This window comes from Cibotium barometz, chromosome 47, assembly GCF_041138505.1.
Source record: "Cibotium barometz isolate CiBa-2024 chromosome 47, ASM4113850v1, whole genome shotgun sequence".
Taxonomy (NCBI): domain Eukaryota; kingdom Viridiplantae; phylum Streptophyta; class Polypodiopsida; order Cyatheales; family Cibotiaceae; genus Cibotium; species Cibotium barometz.
This window is the reverse complement of record NC_141092.1, coordinates 18,494,853-18,513,851: the sequence shown is the minus strand read 5'-3', so window position 1 is coordinate 18,513,851 and position 18,999 is coordinate 18,494,853. Positions and strand designations below refer to the sequence as shown.

Below are 18,999 nucleotides of genomic sequence, written 5' to 3'. Positions count from 1 at the left end.
TTAAAATTAAGTTTTTGAGGATAATGATGAATTTGTCGTACGTTTTATTTTATAGTTCATTAAAAGCCTAAAGTCATTTGACATGGGAGACGCACAAGCGAACGAGCGCCACGCGCTAGCTAAGAAGTCGTACGAGCGCATGAAATCCCTTGCACACACAGATTGACTGCTCGTGAAGCGACTAGAACGGCGTGCCGGTCGTCAAAATGGGAAAACCCTTCTTATGCCCAATGGAAAGACATCAACAAACAAATAACCATAGATATGATTAAACAGATATGGCCATGCCCGGATGGCGAGATCAAGAAGGGAAGGTAGAAGGTGTCGCGGTGCAATCAAGATGACATCAAAAATAATGCCGAATGAATATTCTTTAAGTGTACAGTCGTCCTCTCCACAATGCAGACGCTCCACTATATTTTGCCAAGATGCTGTATGCCCAGTTTGTCTTGCAAAAAACACCTGTGGACTTCGCTTCTAGAGAGGTCACTATCAACACCCACGATTTGTGTGAAGAGACAATGACCTTCACAAGAGAGAAGCTTGCTCTCATGGTGGCAGGGGCTGGGCTAGAGCTGAACGTGGTCAAAGACAACCTAGGGGCAAAGCTTGCAGAGAAGGAGCAAGAAGCAGTGAGATTGTCTCACATGCCCAAACTCCCCCCCCCCCCCCCCCCCCGCCAACAGAGAGGTTCAAGAGCAGCTCACCCGGCTTAGCCAAGATGTGCAAGGACTATCTGCACGTTTAAATCCTTTGCGTCAAGGGAATCATATTTCACATTTTTTAATGCATCCTGAGCTTGTGGGGGCTGCTCTAGTGGTGCTACTAGTTCCTCCACCTCGCAATGTCCCGTGTGCTACAAACCATTCGACGATTGGAGCGGCCACTATGTTCTACCATGTGGCCACTACTATCACTTGATATGCTTGGTGAGACAGATGCAAAATGTGTCCGCATGTGCATTGTGTGGCATAGCAATTAACCGTGGTATTTATGCTATGTTCGGTATGGCTAATGAATACAAACCACCGGGGTCACCCTCTGCTACTCCTAGTGTACTTCGCAATCTCTTTCAAGACGAAAGCTAAATGTACAAACACTTCTTGCGTGCGTAATGGCAATCTTTTTGTAATGACAAATTGTACTGACAAATTGTAATGACAACTTGTAATGACAAATTGAAATCTTTCATTTGAGTTGATAATTCATATAATGAACTTAATTTTAAGTAACTTCAAGTTCCTTCTTCCCCTATGTCAACATTGTGCTCTAAAATCCTTTCACTATCTACTCTCCCATCTGCTTGATTGAGCTCATCCGAGTCAATGCTCAGATTATCTTCTATCTCAAGGCTAGTGCACAACGTAGGACGTCAAAGTGCTCGTCTTCTACATCATCACAATAATACATCCATCTGGGCATATCTTCTTCATATTCTTCGCTTTCAATGTGTCGCATGATTTTTTCATTGCAATACATGTAAACAAGTTTATCAGCTCGGTCTGTAAGAAGTCGATTGCATTGCATCCATACTTTTCCAAGATTAGGCGCTCTTTGATCAAGATTTCGTATCGCATACATAACAGGCATCATTAAGTGGTACGCATCCATTACACTGTTCCACCAGGTTGTCTTCGTGCGCCGTCTTTAAGACTTTAATTTTCTCTTTCACTCTTTCAGTCTGAGTGCTCTCCCAATCATGAAATGCCATACATGTAAATGTTTCACAAACTGCATCTTTGTTTCGAAGAAGAGACTCGAAAGTATAGAAGTGAGTGCAAAACCTGGTCTCCGCAGGAAGCTTTAACATAACTGACATGCGAGGCCGAAAAATATCTAACACTCTCTGTCTCTTGAGCATAAATCTCACAAGCTTGCGAACAGTGTCGACGACGATTGAGGCAAACCATTTGGTATCATCACTTTTATACCAATCTTTCAATACAAGATTCAAACTATGAGTATTGCAGCCAGACGGGAAAACATGTGGATACTGCCGCTTTAAGATTTTGGATGCATTCTTGTAATTTTTTGCATTGTCCATAGCAATTTGGGCTACATTTTTGGCACCCACTTCTTCTATCACAGAGGCAATGATACCAGCAATATATGCCCCGGATTTTATTGCACCAGCCGAATCCACCGCACGCATAAAAGTCTCACCTCTAGGTGAAACAACCATTATATTAATTAATGGTTTTCTTTGTACATTGGACCATCCATCGCTGACTATACTACATCCAGAAAGCTCTATGTTGCTAAGAATTATTCTATGTACACGTTCTTTCACTTGAGCATAACATTTCTCCAATAGATCATTTCGTATAGCATGATACGAAGGCGATGAAAACCCTGATCCAAATTCACCGATTTTCTTCCATGCTCTCTTCCAATGCTCACTCTCCACCATCACCATAGCACTCCTTGAAAAGTAGATCGCTTCAGCAAGGGTGAGCTGTGCATCATCGAGCAGACCGTTATGTAAGCTTTCCTGCAATGAAGTTTGACGCATGGGTATGTTAAAGTGACGCTTGCAAGAAGATGCACTGGGTAGATTACTTTCTGGTTGCACATTAAAGTTCGGAGTACAAGCCGGCGATGCTTCCGGAGTTTGATGATTAGAACAACAATGTTCTTCCTGCCTTGATACATTGGCAGTAGATGAGAACAGTTTCCTTGCGTCTTGCTTCTGCATTTCGTCTCTTAAACGTTTGGCCACTGCAGGTGCAGAGGGGTGGGACATCCTCGGCCTTTTTTCTTCACTCCACCTAAAAAGTGTTCTCTTAATCGAGGCGCCCCACCTGATTTTACTGCGTGTGCAGAGGGGTGGGTACATCCTCGGCCTTTTTTCTTCACTCCACCTAAAAAGTGTTCTCTTAATCAAGGCGCCCCACCTGATTTTACTACGTGGCATAGCTTACACTCCCAATCTATGAATCGGTCACCGATGTTAATTGCATATTGCCACTCTATCCCAGGTGCCTTTTTTTTTTTTGCTCTTCTGAATTTGGGGTCTATTAGAAGTATCGCTACGTCCAACGTTTTCTTCCATCTCAAATAACCTATTCAAGCAAGCATACAATAATGAATACACAAACGAAGCAGTAGCCTTAGGAGTGCCAACAAGGAAAGATAATAGTCCCTAAGATAAGGACGTTCTTCCCTAGAGGACGCTCCTAGCCAACCGGGAGCTCTATAAGCACTTCAAGGAAAGATGTGACGCCCCCAAAACAAGGACAATCTTCCCGAAAAGCCGGCTGAAGGGTATCGGGTGCCTTTTATTAATAAGAAATATGCCCGCCGGGATTCTTTGTTTCCCGGGGGGCCCCACCGGGAAACAAAGAATCCTGGCGGGTTTACAGGAATAGTAAGTTTTGGCCGGCAAGAGATCAAGTCTTGTGAATATATGTTGTGGTCACATGTTTTAGAATCTTAATAACACGTTTTGTTAACGTGATCACGAATTTGTGAACACGTTTATGAAATCCTTGGCCTTGGGAGTAGCAGGTTGGGAAGTCTTGGGCTTTCTGCCATTGTGCTTCATTTCAGCACTCTACGCAAGCGAGAGCGCGCACCTCCCACTGGACTTGCCTGTCAAGGCCATAAAGGAATTGCCCTTTCTTGTCCGTATCAGATAAGCCCAACTGCAAACATAAGTTTAAAATTTTATTGGCAAACTGAAGGACTGGTTGCGTGTTTTGATGCGCTTCCCTAAACTCGTCTTTGAGTCGCTCAAGGTAATGGGGCGGTAGAAACTGCTGCTTAAGGTTGAGAAACAAACTCATCCCAAACATAAGCTGCCATACCTAATCTAGTGTGGGCATGAGCCCACTAGGTCCACCAAGGAATGGCTTCACCTTCCAAGTACCAAAACTAGCTAAGATCAACCTATCAGTATCACTTTTTCAAATTGCGGCAAAGTAAGCTTCAAATTGATGTAGCCATGAATAAAGAGTTGTGGGGTCAAGTTTACCATTATACTTATTTACTGAAGTTCATTTTCTCATAAAAATGACTTAGAGGAAGCGATGGTGTCAATCTTGCATCCAAAGCCGCAAGGTATCGTTCATGTTCCACGCGTCGCATGGCATCGTCTTCACGTTGTCGAATCTCCATTGCACGCATATGCATCTCAAGCATCAAACTCGGCTGCAGTCATGACCCTTCAAAAGGGTACCTTTGTAGAGGATCTAGAATCTGGGAAACGGAAGGAGAGGGAGGAGGAGACAAAAAAAGAGGAGCAGGAGAATGGGTGCACTCTTCCAGGGCCAGTATCTGTGTGATTGCTCGCACATCATCTTTTTGAACATCTCTGGTACACTCATGCTTGATGCCCTAGATGGATTGCCTAGTACACTTCGGTCCCAAGGTTCTTATTCTCTCTCGTCATCGTAGCTTGCCATAGCAGGAAAATGCACTACCTTTCCGAAGCGCAATCTGACCATCCACTGTGTGTGTGGGAGACTTCCGGAGGCTAAAAACTAACCGTCCTTTGACGGACAAGAGTCACTCTGAAAAGGGGTGGTCCACCGGAGTCTAGATACGACCACACAAGTGAGCAATATGAATCGTTACACTTGAAGTAGGCTCTGATATACCACTGTAACATGCGGAAGCTTTGGGGTAGATTGGTAACTTCAATGCTCAGAAATTAGCAATCGTTCACAATGAGAATAATGCACAAAACTGAAAGTAGATGTGCAAAAAATAGAGAGAGAGAGAGAGAGAGAGAGAGAGAAGAGGACACAATATTGGGTCCCGAATACCCTCTATAACATGTGGAAGCTTCGGGGTAGATTGGTAATTTCAATGCTCGAAAATCAGCAAAATCGTTCATGACGAGAATAACGCACAAAACTGAAAGTAGATGTGTAAAAAATAGAGAGAGAGAGAGAGAGAGAGAGAGAGAGAGAGAGAGAGAGAGAGAGAGAGGAGGGAGGGAGGGAGGGAGGGAGAAGAGGACACAGTATTGGGTCCCGACTACCCTCTGTAGGGCCCCCACCACGAATGGTGTATTTGCTTTTATTAGAATGATGCAAAATCAGAAAATGAAAGACTGAGCCTGGACCTTCTTGACTCAAGTAAAACCTCCGTCCCTTGACCTTCAGCTTTCACCCTTGCGTTAGCTTCTCCTTGGCTTGTCTGAGCCCCTTGAGTAGCTTCAGCACCTTGTGAAGATTCACATGAATGAAGGCCTTTTGAACGTGAAACTCAAACTGCTGAGCTTTATGAGAGGAATGTGTACGTAGACCATGTGTAAACCCATCCACATCTAAATGATAAGGAACCAAGGTACAACTCATCTCATCTGCCAACTACGAGGAGATGGCATCCTCAAAACTTCCCATGTCTAAGGGGACAATGAATTGTTGTCCCCTTGAAGTGCCATAGGCATGGATAAGAGCCTTCTTATCTCCCTCAAACTCACCCTCCTGCTTATCATCAAATACCACCAGTGGCACCGAATTCAAAGCGGGCATTGAACGACCTTAGAGGCTCATGGTGGAGGTGTGGATGGGGATGCTACGGTCGCAACTGTGGAGGTAGACTCTTCAGCCTGCCTCTTAGTGCAATCCTTCTTCCTCTGTCCCATAGTGTAGCAAAAGAAAACAGTTCTCTACCTTGTATCATGTCTGTTCATCAACAAGTGATGCCCTCCTTAGCTTTTTCCTAAGGAGTATTCTTGGGCATGGAATCTTTCTTATTGCCTGATTGACCCTGAGAATTTTTCTTTTGGTCTTAGCTGTTTTGAGCCCCCTTACCTTGAGTAGATGACTATTGGGGCTTAGGATTAGACTGTACTTGCTTGGGCTTATCTCCGTTCAACATTAGTTCCTGATTCTGAGCGAAAGTGAGTGCCCGTGCATAAGTTTGAGGCTCAAAATTCCTAACTAGGTACCTAGTGTTTTCATCTAAACCTCTAATGAACTATTTTAGCTTGTCTTCTTGAAATATTCCCACTGTTGGGCCATGGTAATAACCTTGTTGGAATAGGTCAAAACATGAGAACCATTCTGAGTGAGTTTGTAAAACTCGCCCTCAAGATAGGTCATATACTGTGGAGGAAGAAAACAGACCTTGAGGTCAACCACAAAAGTAGCCCAATCAAATTGAAATTGGCCTGTGAAGGGGTACTGCTACCACCAAGTAATCGCTTCCCTAGTGAGTTGGGGTGCTGCCACATGGACTTTGTCTTGTGGATCTGTGATTTTTGCTAAAGGAAAATGTGCTTCAAATTGACGAATGAACTGAGTAACAAATCATGATCAACTTACCATCATACTAAAGTTTAGAGAAGTTCGTATGATAGTGGTGGTAGGGGCAATGGAGGACGAGGTATTTGGAACCATCTCGGGGAGGGATGCCTGAATCTAGGCCATCATCTGGTGATGTTGGATTTACATAGCCTCCCAGTTGAGTCTTTGTTGGAACTCTCAATTGGCTTCTTCTCGACAAGGCTAGTGTTCCTAATACTTGCGTGTAGCTTCCTTATCCCTTTGTTCCTCCACACATCTCTGTTCTTCTTTATTTTTTTATTCTTCAGCTCTTCTTCTTGCTTCTTCACATCTTTCGACGTCTTTTCTTCTTTGTTCCTCCAAACCAAAGAACATTTTTGCCAGATCTGAGAGGCCTTCTTTGGGGTTCTCTTTTTTTGTAGCAAGCTGCATCTTCAATGAGTTTATTTGCTCCATCACTATTCTCAGGAGCTCTTCTATGCTTGGCAAAAGCGTAGTTTTTTTTTGGTGTGTCGCTTTGGAGACTTTGTGCCTTCATTACTTCCCGTTGGCTTTCTTCTTGATGTGATGTCTCTCCTGACAAGGTGGAGGCCTAGGTGTTTTTTCGAATAGCAGGATTACCATCCATCGGATGCTCTCTCTTCTGTGGGTAGCGGAGTCGGGTTACCAACCTGATGTTCTGATATTAATGTTACATGCACTGAGATTGATCGTGGTAACGCACAACAGGGCCTTCTGTATACTTTTATTTGGTGAGATCTTTAGCATTAATTCACAGACAAGAGAGATAAGAGAATAGAAGAGAATGTAGAGAATGCATTATTGGGTCCCAAATTACCCAGCATGAGTATTTGCTTATATTACTTCTTTGGAGAACTCCTATACAATGCTTGAGAACAAGCAATATGACTACCCAACGCAAGGACAAGGAAGCCCATACGTCCACCAATCCAAGGGCATTGTAGAAGACTCTTTGGGGCTACTTATGCAAGTCCAAGATAGCTGTAGGACTACACATTTGCTAGCTTAATGCTAATAAAGAGAACTTCAGGGATTTTGCCTAGAGAGGGTAGAATATTGATTGCTGATTGTTGCTAATTACTGATTTGCTAACTAAAAACTTCTTGAGACTTTGCTAATTGTTGAATGATTTTATGCTAAATATATGCGCCTCCTTGTATAGGTTGATAGCTACTAGTCGGCTAGTAGAAGCCTTGTCGGCCAGCTCTTCTTGGACAAAAATGTTAAAAAAATAGCACTTAACACTAACGCTTAACAACAAATGTTATTGCCTTCACTTTCCATGCTGTTGTTGTGTCCCATAGCATTAGGAACTCAATGGAGTCTTCTTGGGCCCTTTAATTTGGACGTTTAGTGAAATGCTTAAAATGCTAATCCATCTTTGACCAAGCCTAGAAGCCTAGTCCTAAAAGCATATATTTGATTTTTCACAAAAACAAAAAATAAATAAAAAAAGGAGATATTCCTAGATCTGGCCACCTAGGTGACTTTAAAGCTTTGTAATGGGCTGTCAGTCAGTAATCATAGCCTGCAGCAACCTTTTCGAACTCCAAACATTCCAAAAATTCGTCACTTTCTTCCCCCCTTTTTTGTGTGTACACCAGATCTCTTTCTCTCTCTAAATCTTCTCTCTAAAACGCCTTGCACTCCTTCTCCATGGAAAAAAGCGTCTTTCTCTACTCCAAAAGCCATAGCTAACAGATCTGTACTCCTAAATGAGCCTTCTCTCTCCAAACCCACAGTAGTAGCCATGGCTTGCAGGGAAGAAGCTTACCATGAGCATTCTCTCTACAGTACTTGGTCCTCTCTCCATAGCTAGCAGGTCTGTACTCCTAAATGAGCCTTCTCTCTCCAAACCCACAGTAGTAGCCATGGCTTGCAAGGAAGAAGCTTACCAGGAGCATTCTTTCTACAATACTTGGTTCTCTCTCCAAACCCACAGTAGTAGCACAGAAGAACCTTTTCATGAAGTATTCTCTCTCTATATTGCTTAGCAGCCATAGCTTGCACTAAAGAAGCTTCCCATGATGCATTGTCTCCTTTGCATTTTCGTCTCACCATTGCCAACCCTCTCTATGTTTCTTTGGCTCCCTTTCTGGCTTCTTTCTCTATCCACAATGCAGCTCTAGAGAAGCAACCCTCATCTCCATTCTTCCCATTATTTTTTGATACCATATCCTGCTCCTTCCACTCCTATTCAACCCAAGCTTACAAGCCTACTTTCTTGTAGATGGTACTACAAGACATCACCAATAAACCTTCTAAGATCCGCCTTCAGGTTGATTTGGAGACAGAATACGCAACCCTACGCAGTAGGCATGTTGCACCCAATATTTCATACGATCAGCTTCGAATGCAAGGAGCAAAGGCCATTGATCTTTGGATTGATGGAAATCTTTATCCACCAGATCCAATATCTGGTGCCCCTCCACCATTCAAAAGCATTACAAGTTTTCTTATGTTTGTTGGTGATGGTTTCAATGGGCTTCTTGGCTATTGTAGGAGATTACACATGTTGTGGCTAGATGAGGCAGCTGAAAAGAGGCAAACACAATTTGTCTTCGACCAGCTTCAAGCGGCATCGACTAAGCAGATCAATGGTTTGATGCAGAGGAATAAAGAGCTCTCAGAGGAGCTTGAGGTGCAGAAGAATAATCTAGCGGATCGTGTGCGCACAATAAATCAATTTACCGATAATTATGTTCGTCTTCAACACTCCACTCGTAATCTTCGGCGTCGTGTTCACCATTTCACTCATCTTCCCATGGGATATCACGCAAGGCAAAGAAAACGTAAAGCTGTTGGGTTGCTTTCAAAGACAGCAGGCGCATGCAAGAGGCGTAAACAAACAACCAGGTAAAAATTTTTGTAGGAATTATAGCAGCTTTGAGAAGCAATTAATGAATAAAACATCTCTCATGGTTGACCATTGTGATTGTAGGGCTTGTGCAACAGCTATACTAGGATGTAACAACGCTGAGGACAATGTTAATGCCTTCCTTCTTTAGCATGTCCTTCAGGAGAAGGATATTATGGAAATGATAACAGGTTCTGGTAATGATAAGCTGCGGGAGACCCTTCGTCAACATTTCTTGAAGGAAATCAAAGAAATTGTCACCCCCAAAGAGATGCTTGATATATGTGACTCAGCAGGTATTAGCCAGAAAGGTTACAGAGCAATGTACAGGTCAATCACTTTAGGGTTGCGAGCAAAGGGAGTTACGCAATCCTTGCTTCCAACACTTTATAGCTTACAGATGGCAAAGAAGTGTGCTAATGGTGATATTGCATCCATGTTCGAGGGTGGGTACAAGTGGGTGGAGGATATTATGCCAATGCCAACAATCAAACCCTTTGAATACAATGCATATAACAATGTCTACATTGACATGGAAGTGCTACAAAAAGCAATGATTCAGTACTATGGCCTCACACTTGAAGAGACAGGTGGAAATGCCGTGTTTGTCTTGAAGCTGGATGAATGTCAAGTGGTTAAAGGTCAAAGACTGGAGCGTGTTAGTTTAACCTTGATGAGCCGAGCACTTAGAGGAAGGCCTTTAGAGACCCAAGAGTTGGATGCAACTGAAGACAGCAACAATAGGGGTCAAGGGCATAAGCAAGACTACTACGGCATTCAATCAGAGAAGAACATCTGGTGGCAAGCAACATGGGTCCTCCCAAAAGAGAACCATGATACCTTGAGGTGGTATTTTGAACGGTCTGGCATTCAACATGTCGTCTCTTGTCAGGTCAATGGTCAGAAGCTTGATGTTCTCGGAATAGGCTGCTTTAACGTTGAATGGCACTTGGGTGGCGATCTAAAAACCTTAAAGTGTATGTTGGGTTGTAAAACAGGTGCGAATACTATATTCTCATGTGTTTACTGTTGTCATTCCAAGACAGCAGTAGACTCAAGAGTAAAAGGGAAACAACCTAGCAAAGGCAAAAGTCAAAAACAGGTGGGTGCAAAAAAAGCAATCGTTTTTTATGCTGAACAGAGGAAAGGATCAAAGGTATGGCATAATGGCATATTAAGTTGTGACCAGAGCAAGCCACCTAGTCGTGACCAGGAGGACAATGCTTGGAACCCAATCTTGGAAATTCCACTATGTCAAGTGCATGTGTGCACATTACATGCAAGACTGAGGATTTTGGATAAGCTATTGATGCTCCACATAAACTATGTCTGGAACATGGAGCCCGAAGATCGACGAGAAGAGTCAATACGTGCACTAGAGGGTGTACTTTCCTCTATGGGATTACATGCTGGAGCAGTGGTCTTGACAAAGGACAGAAAATCAAACCCTACACAAGACAACCCTAATAAAATTTGCATGGGTGGATCAAAGGCAAGACACTTGCTATCAAACCACTTGGGTTCTCATAGCCACACTGACTTTGAAATTTGGAAGAAGATATGTGATGTCACAACATATCGAGGAAATGATGCCAGGCTTAGCCTAAAACGTGCACATGTATGGGAGGTGTGTAATAAAATGGTCGATCTTCTAGAGCGACCTCACCTGGATGACCATGGTATTGAGGCACTTAAACAAGCCACTTGTAGATTCACAGAAGAAATGGTCGAGGCATGGGGAGAAACACACATTACTCACTACATGGTAATGTTGTATTTATTGTGTCCTTGTAGTATGTTCTTCATACTGTTTGTTGACTTTTTGTAATTTTCTATGCAGCATATATTGTATGCACATGGGCCATACTTTCTCGATAGATATGGCTCTTTAGCACTTTGGAGCAATCAAGGCATGGAGAAATCACATTACCAAGCAAAGGCCGTGTATTTTAAGGGCACTCGCCATGGTGGTGGCAAAGTCAAGAGTAATGCACTCCATGAAATGTTCAACTGGTTCTATCGCGTTCTGGTTGGCAAAAAAAGGCAGAAAAGTCGCGGTAATTTGTCTCTTAGGCGTCAAATAATGAAAACTGTTAATGCAAGAAGAACTGAAGGATACAACAGATCAAATGCTAGGGAGAGACTACGGCAGTGGGTAGCAAGCAAGCGTCGGTGTGGTTCCTCATGGGCTTAAACTCTCTGATTATAATCTTTTTGTGTTTTTAAATTTTTTAAAAGTTTTAAAAAATTATATTTATAGACATATTTAAGTCATTTTTCATTTATAGAAACCACATTTCAATTTCTTCTTTGTGCTCTACTCTCTCTTGCCCTCCCACTATCTCTTGCACTCGTAAATACCTAGGCCATGCCAGAAGAACAGGAGCAAGACTTGCGGTTTTTCGATCAACTCGGCCCACTACCTGCTACAGCAAAAAGGACAAGTCTACCTATCGTAACAGAGCAAGAGGCAAAGGAGATGAGAGAAGAAGAGCGCAGGAAGGAGGCCGAAGAAGCACAACGCAGGAAGGAAGCTGAAGAAGCAGGGCCTAGTAGAGAAGCAGAAGAAGAGCGGCGTCGAAAAGAAGCCGAGGAAGGTCAAGGGCAGCCACCGGAGATTGTTATTGAGGCCGACACCCTAGAACAGCTAGAGGTTATCTTACAGAACAGGGAGGTCGAGCTCTTGTCCTACGGCATCACGAAAGATACCATTAACAAAGAGTTTGCTCTTGTGAGGGCAGCTTGGGAGACAGAAATGCAAAAGAGACAGCAGCCCAAAGAGGACGCAAGGAGGGCAAGCCAAGCACAGCCACAGGCAGCCACAACATCCAGGCGGCCAGTCAAGAAGTGTGGTAAAAGAATGGAGGGCAAGTTTCGGGACCAACAAGAAGAGGAAGAGCGTGCACAAAAGAAAAAGAAGTTCAGGTCTGAACGACCACCGTGGGAGAATCAAAGACCACCACCGCCTCCACCAGTTACAAAGAAGAAGAGAAAATGGAGGCCAGGGACAGTCGCGCTACGAGAGATTAGGAAATATCAGAAAAGCACAGATCTTCTCATCCCCAAGGCACCATTCTCTCGACTGGTGAGAGAAACAATGGAAAAATATTCTGACAGGGTTGACCGCATACAGAGCACAGCTCTTGAAGCTCTTCAAGAAGCTGCTGAAGATATTGTAGTTTCTATTTTTGAAGACTCAGTGCTGGCTATGGTACATGCCAAGAGAGTTACTTTGAAGCCTGTAGATATGTCCCTAGCCCTACGTCTACGTTTAGAGCGTAGCCTTCTACCTCAATAGGCTAACCCATTTTGTAATTCTCCCTACAAAATTTTGTAATGTTCCCAGATTCCTTTGTAGCTTTTTCACACATTAATGAAAACTTTGTGAGTTGTGTTACATTCTTTGTTGAGTCCATTTTTTTTGTATGCTCAGTGCCAATGAACATTTCATTTAAACATTATAAAAGCACTATACACACAGGAAAAAACACACACAAACACACACACACACACACACATATATATATATACACACACAAACATATATACACACATATATATACATATACAAATATATATACATATGCACATATATATATATATATATATATATATATATGTACACACACACACACACATATATATGCTATCCTTTTCTATATAAAATAGGAAAAAAATGCATATACGTTTTGAATTTTTGAGTTTTAGTTGATTTTGAAAATTTAAAAAGAGCCTATTTAGCCTATTATTCTAAGTTTGACCACTACCTTCTAGGCTCTTACAAACCATTGGTGTCAGTCCACATGTAATCTCCCTATTTGTCTATTTCTTAATCACCTCCATTAGGTAATGGCAAATTAAAGGGCCCAAAAAGACTCCATTGAGTTCCTAATGTTGGCTGACTACTGCATATGCTCAAGACATGATGTCGGCATGCTGTATATGCTGACCGACTGGAGCATAGTTGCTCCAAATGCTTGTCGGCTGGCCCAACATGCTGTCCAGGGCTATAAACAACCCTTAGACATGCTACCTAACCCTAACTCTACCCATGGGCTAGCGTTTGGCTAGCCCATAGGAAATCCAATCGTGCTTGCTACTGCTTCTGATGATGCAAACCTAACCTATGGTTGACTGCTACATTGACTTGTTTGATGGCGTTCTCCAAGTGAGTTAAGAGGGCTGACTCTAGACTGGCCTTATGGCTCGAAGACTGACCTACATAGCTTGTGCCTAACTGTCCTTAGACTGAGGGCTCACAATGGGGTCACGACATACAACAAATATCCCTAAAAAATGTATTACTTTTGTACAAATGTTGCACTGAAGGACACGAGAGTTTTTGCAACGCTCAAGCTAGAAATATCTTTCAAAGTAGTAAACAAACTAGAGAGGGTTGTTTCTCAGGATCTCTCTTACAAAAATTGCCCAAGCGAGGATGGGTTTTAAATTTCCCTCTTATCTTCTTCGTCGATGTGTGCATCGTGTCATTGATGGCATACTCCACCAATAGTAAAATTTCTTCTAATGCTCCCTACATTAACACCTCAATGTTGAGATTATGGTGTTTCTGTCTGCCTGTCGCTTTGAACTATATTCATACCCAAACCATATAACAGGGCCCTCCAAAATCCTCCCAATGGACTATCTTTTTTCGGAACTCAATCTAACACCTCCAGAATGAAAAGCCTAGCCACCTCCTGACCATCTGCATGCGATTAGCAAGGAGTAAGGTGTGTATGATTACTCAACCGATCATGATGACCATAAGAATACAATCATTCTAGAGTCTCCAAGTTGGTAACCCAAATATAATGTCCATAGAAATACCCCCCCATGACAGTTTGATAGCAATGGATGAAGCAACTACTTTCTTGGTGTCAATCTAGCTTTAACTTCTAACAGACTTGGCAAAACTGTACATGTGAGGCTAAAAAAAGCGATAAGACAACTTGGGCCCTCACCATGGTGTCTTGACGCGAACATCATGCGCTTTCTCCTACAAAGCACCCGGCCGAAATTGTGTGGCCTTCGACTAAGAGCCCCTCGGCAAAAACCACATTCTCCTTACCCCCACACAATGAATCCCAAAGGTGAAGTAACAAAGAAAGTGCCAACAACCAAAGTTGGTGAGGAGATCACTAGGACTGACTAAGTAAATATTTAAGTGATTCATGATGCATGTGAATCCAAAACACCAAACCAAACAAATAGTGGCACCACTTCCAAAGGGGATCGCGAGCAGCCCACTCTGATCGTACTTGGAATACCGGATCTCAACACCACAAGCTTCCAGCTCTCATGGGCAACAGGGTGTCAATGCTGCTATCAAACTGCCCCAATTCCTCCTCCACTAGCATTGCAGCGAATCATGAAGTATTCATCCAAATCCTAAGAACTTTGAGCTTCTTTAACAAAGCCTGCTCAATAGGGGTCATGCAAAAAACCCGACCCTCCTCAGTTGCATCAAAAGGATTGGTTTCTCGGGCACAATGCTCCACAAAATGTCAATCGAGAACAATCAACCCACGAAATCCTTGAAGCTCATGCACATTTGCCACCAAAAACAATGCACTCAAATCATCCATCGAGATTTTGACCATGCTTCCAAGGATAAAGCGACGTCTCTACATATATATATACCTAGATGAATCTAGGAACATGCCCAAACTCACCTTTTAAGAACGTGCGTGTTATATACTCATGGTAGTCAACCCACAAGACTATATAACTATCAACTCCATTATGCATAGTATGTACTAGATACTATGGCATCCCCACTAACGTCATCAGTGCCCAATAGTGGGTGTGCAATCCTTTTCGCTCGCAAGAGTACTTACTTGCAACCTTACCATTTTTTCAAAGCTTCAATGACCAACATTGGCCATTTCTGTCCACAGCCAGCCTCCTCTGAATGGCGTGTATGCGGTCTCGTCTGGCTGTACTTGCCGGTACAGGCAGCAGAGCACCGTCGACAAGAAAAGCACAAAACATATAATGAAAACCTTAACATACGTTCTCCTTGTGAAGGTAGTCTATCGATCCCGTGAATGAAAGAAAATTGTTGCTGGTCTGTCACCACCAACCAGCATTCTGCACTTGGATGTGCACTATGAACAGGTGCAGAACCAAAGACCCGAAACCATGCAGTGTCGTGTCGTGCCCCCGTCTGGCACCAAGCTTGGGATGCACTGGCATGGCCAAGCGTGCACCCAGTTTTGGGCAAAACCCAAAATGGCCCGCAATTTGCACTTTTGGAGTCCGCCCAGCCCATGCGTCGTCCTCTGCTGGTCGGCCTGCTCGACTGCCTCGTCCTGGCCCCGTATAAGGGTAGATCCAGCCCCACTCATGACACCTTTCATGCATTGCAGCCCTCAGCTCTGGCAGCCTCCAAGCAGCCCACCAGGAAGCAGGAAGGGTCATCTATCTGTGTGATCTTCTGTGGCAGCCCACAAGGAGAAAATGCAAGTTCCTTCAGTTCAGTCAGTTCTCAGCAATAGACAAACAGTTCCAAAGACAAGTCAGTGAGCTGGATAACAGATACGGAGCAAGAGAAATCAGTTAAGAGTGATGAGTGAGAAAAATGCCTCCACTTTAGTATTATGTTTGTTGGGAGGGAGAGATTGAGTGTGCAATCCTTTTTCCATTTTTCCAAAAGCTTCAATGACCAACAATGAGTGAATGGCCTGTATGCAGTACTGTAACAGCACCATCCATCGACGGCGGCGAAGCACAAACAAACATAAGTTTTCCTTGCTTGTGAAGGTAGGTAGAGTCTTATCAATCCTATGAAAACTGTCGCTACCTGCATCACCAAGAAGGCCAGATGCCTTAGTACCAGAAGAAGAGGAGTCTCAGAACTTAGTAGAGTACCAGGAGCTCCATAGAGACTATTATTGCTATTGCATAGACTCAAAAGCTGCTTCAACAACCAAAGGGTCAGGTCAGTGGGGATTGATATTTTGAATTGAAGTGTACCCGATTGGGAAGTGGACCTTCCGCTGGCTGCTGCTGCTGCATCATCTGCGACGACGGGGAGAAGCGCAGGGCTTTTGAAGGAGGCAGAGTATGTGGAGGCGTTCCGTTCTTTGCCGTGTGCGAGAGAGAGATCATCATCATATCCTCCATCCGATCTCCCTCTCTTCTGCCAAAATCCCACGCTCTTTCTTTCGCGCGCGCGCAGGCAGAGGACCTTCCTTCCAGTTTGGAGTTTTTATATAATTATCTTGGGTGCGCCGGGCCTCTGAGGCAGTGCAAAAAAAGAAGAAGAAGAAGCCTTAATAGTCCTAAAAAGAACCACATTTTCGTAAGGTGAAAGAATCTAATAAACAACCTACACACAATACGAGGTTATTGCAAGAAGAGGCTTAAGATATTGCAGAGGTTATTGCAAGAAGAGGCTTAAGATATTGCAGGCTCAAATAAGTATGTCCGTGGGGTTATCACTTCTTCTTCTTCTTCCAGTATTGAGACAAAGTGTTCCTCGGTCAACAAGCATCATGGGTCCCTCATCCTCTGAGCGTTTCCACAGACTCTAGCACGGCCATCTCCGATCATACGCCCTTGCAATGGAGCAAACTGATGGGGAGGAACTGGAACCGACTCCGTTTCCTACTAGGAAATCGAGAGTTAATAACCTTCTACTTATTACAGATGATCTGTTTGTTGAATACACTGAGAGGAAGCCATTGGGAGGCTGAAAAGGGAGAGGCATGTCGGATGGATCACGGAGGCAGTTTTCCAATGAAAAGGAGAGGTATGCAGATGGATCATGGAGGCACGGATACATACTAGCAATGCCTCGCAAAGCCACCATAGTGTGCGCCATTTTGTCGTGCAACGAATGACGGAAAGGGGACTCCTTGTTGACACCAACCCTTCTCCACTTCAATTGAATTCTTTCTTGAAAACCATATCTTTCCTCATTCGAATCCTTGACAACTGCGCCGCTTGTTCCAAAAGGCTTTGTTCGACTTAGGGAAAGAGCATGAAGCCAAACTTACGAAGCTTAAAAGGGCAATTGATTGTAACCTCTTAGGCCAATGAAGAGAGTTTCGAGGTCGAACTAGCCAAACTTTGGCTTCAATTCCAATCAGGCAAGGAGTTTGAGAAAAAATTAGGATTTATTGATAGTGGCGTGCACGTCACAGTCTAATGTCCTATGAGACTTGGACCTCATTAGGTAGGCCCAGTCACTCCCACCACTGCACAAGTGCATGGTTCAAGAAGGTAACTTTGTGTATGGGTACATGTAAGAGCTAACCTTCAGTATTGAAGACAACATGTTCGAGTCCACATTCTTCATGATCTCCGTGAAGGAACTATAGCTAAAGAAATCCTTTTGGGAAGAAGCTGGAAAAGTAGTAACAATTTTCACATTCATTCAGATTTCCCACGAGGCTGCATTGGGGTAGTAGGGATCTCAAATCATTCTATCTCTAATAGAACACAAGCCTATGAACCTTACTGTGATGTGTAGCACCTGCACCTTTCACCATAGTGCCAGTTTTTTACCCTCCATCCTTAGAGTCCAATGAAAAAGAATACTCATCCTCAAAACGTTGCCAAATAGCATGGTAGAAAACCATAGGCTTTTGCTTACAAAAGGTGGGTACCTAAAGAAAGCCATACATTGTGGTTGGAAGGCTCTAAAAGCACTCCACACATGAAACACCCTTAAGATATGAACCTCAACAGCCACCAAGCTAGGTAAGAGTGGTCCAAGATCATCCTATCTTACATGTCCCTTTGCAAAACACACAAACCTAGGTGGGAGTAGCGCCGTTTCCAGAACTAGTACAAGTGGAAAGAAAGACAAATAGAAAAACTGGTAAGTTCATGAAGAGGGTTTAATTTATGGATGGAATTAGAGAATATTCCTTTTTCCATAAACTTAATGTAACTATTAGAAATTTCTCCTAGCTGTACAAAACAACTCTACCAAAAGCCAACCTAAGCACTACTCTAGGTGAGTGTCTACGGTTATGATCTAAGTCTCTACCATAACCTTCTTGGTAAACTAGTCCAAAAACTTATAATCTAATCTCATAAATAAGATTTTTAAGTAATCGCATAGCTCTCACCTTCTCTTTTTACATGCATTTCACCTTCACTGCCTCTCATTTTCTTGATGAAATCATAGCAGCACGCACCCTCGAGCTCTCTCGTGGTGCTGATACAATGCTCTGCCACACCTTATCGGATGAATTACCTCGCTAGCATGGCTCCCTCTCCTTCCTTATCCTTGACCCATAAAAAGGAGCCCCAAGTGTCACAGCTTTTGAGTCGCTTGCATTTTCGAGAAGACATCTACAACAAGGTTTTTGACAAAGAAATCAAAATGCAGGACATCACCACATCATTTGGGAGATCACTTGCTCAAGGAAGAGCATCATCATCACTCATGTCGTAATATATGGAAAGCTTCTTGAGCTTCCCCTCGAGCTTCCCCTTTCAGCATCCTGTGCTCAATAGAACCATCTCTACGGAGGTCTTCCAAATCATGGACGACAAACCATCAAGATTAAAAAAAGGTTCAATAAATTCTAAAAAGACCAATATTCTTAATTTCTATGCAAAGCCTTAGAAGTCCTAAAAAGAGTAATAAATACTTCTTAAATTTCAAAAATACCAATATTCTTAATTTTTTACATAAAACCTCAAAGTCTTAAGGTAAATAAGGATCACATTTTAGAAAGGTGAAAGAATTTAATAAACAACATGCACATAATACAATTTCAAAAACCTTAGGGGATTATTGCAAGAAGAGGCTTACGATAATGATACAACAAATAAAACCTTAGAAAAATTATAAGAAATATGTATAAGATACACAAATCCTCTGGGTATTAGAATAAAAGCTTGTGTGTGCGGGTGCATATGTGT

At 43.0% G+C, this 18,999-nt stretch overlaps 1 protein-coding gene across 1 annotated transcript in view; it reads right to left on the bottom strand.

Annotated features, from left to right (window-relative positions):
• Positions 1-16,360, bottom strand: part of LOC147611459 (uncharacterized) — a 119,665-nt gene extending 103,305 nt beyond the window's left edge. Inside the window, exons 1-2 of the transcript XR_015263757.1 lie at positions 16,093-16,360; positions 15,881-15,919 (exon numbers count right to left, since the gene is read on the bottom strand). The gene's annotated coding sequence lies outside the window, so the exon portion shown is untranslated. The remainder of the gene's footprint in view (positions 1-15,880; positions 15,920-16,092) is intronic.
• Positions 16,361-18,999: the final 2,639 nt, after the last annotated feature.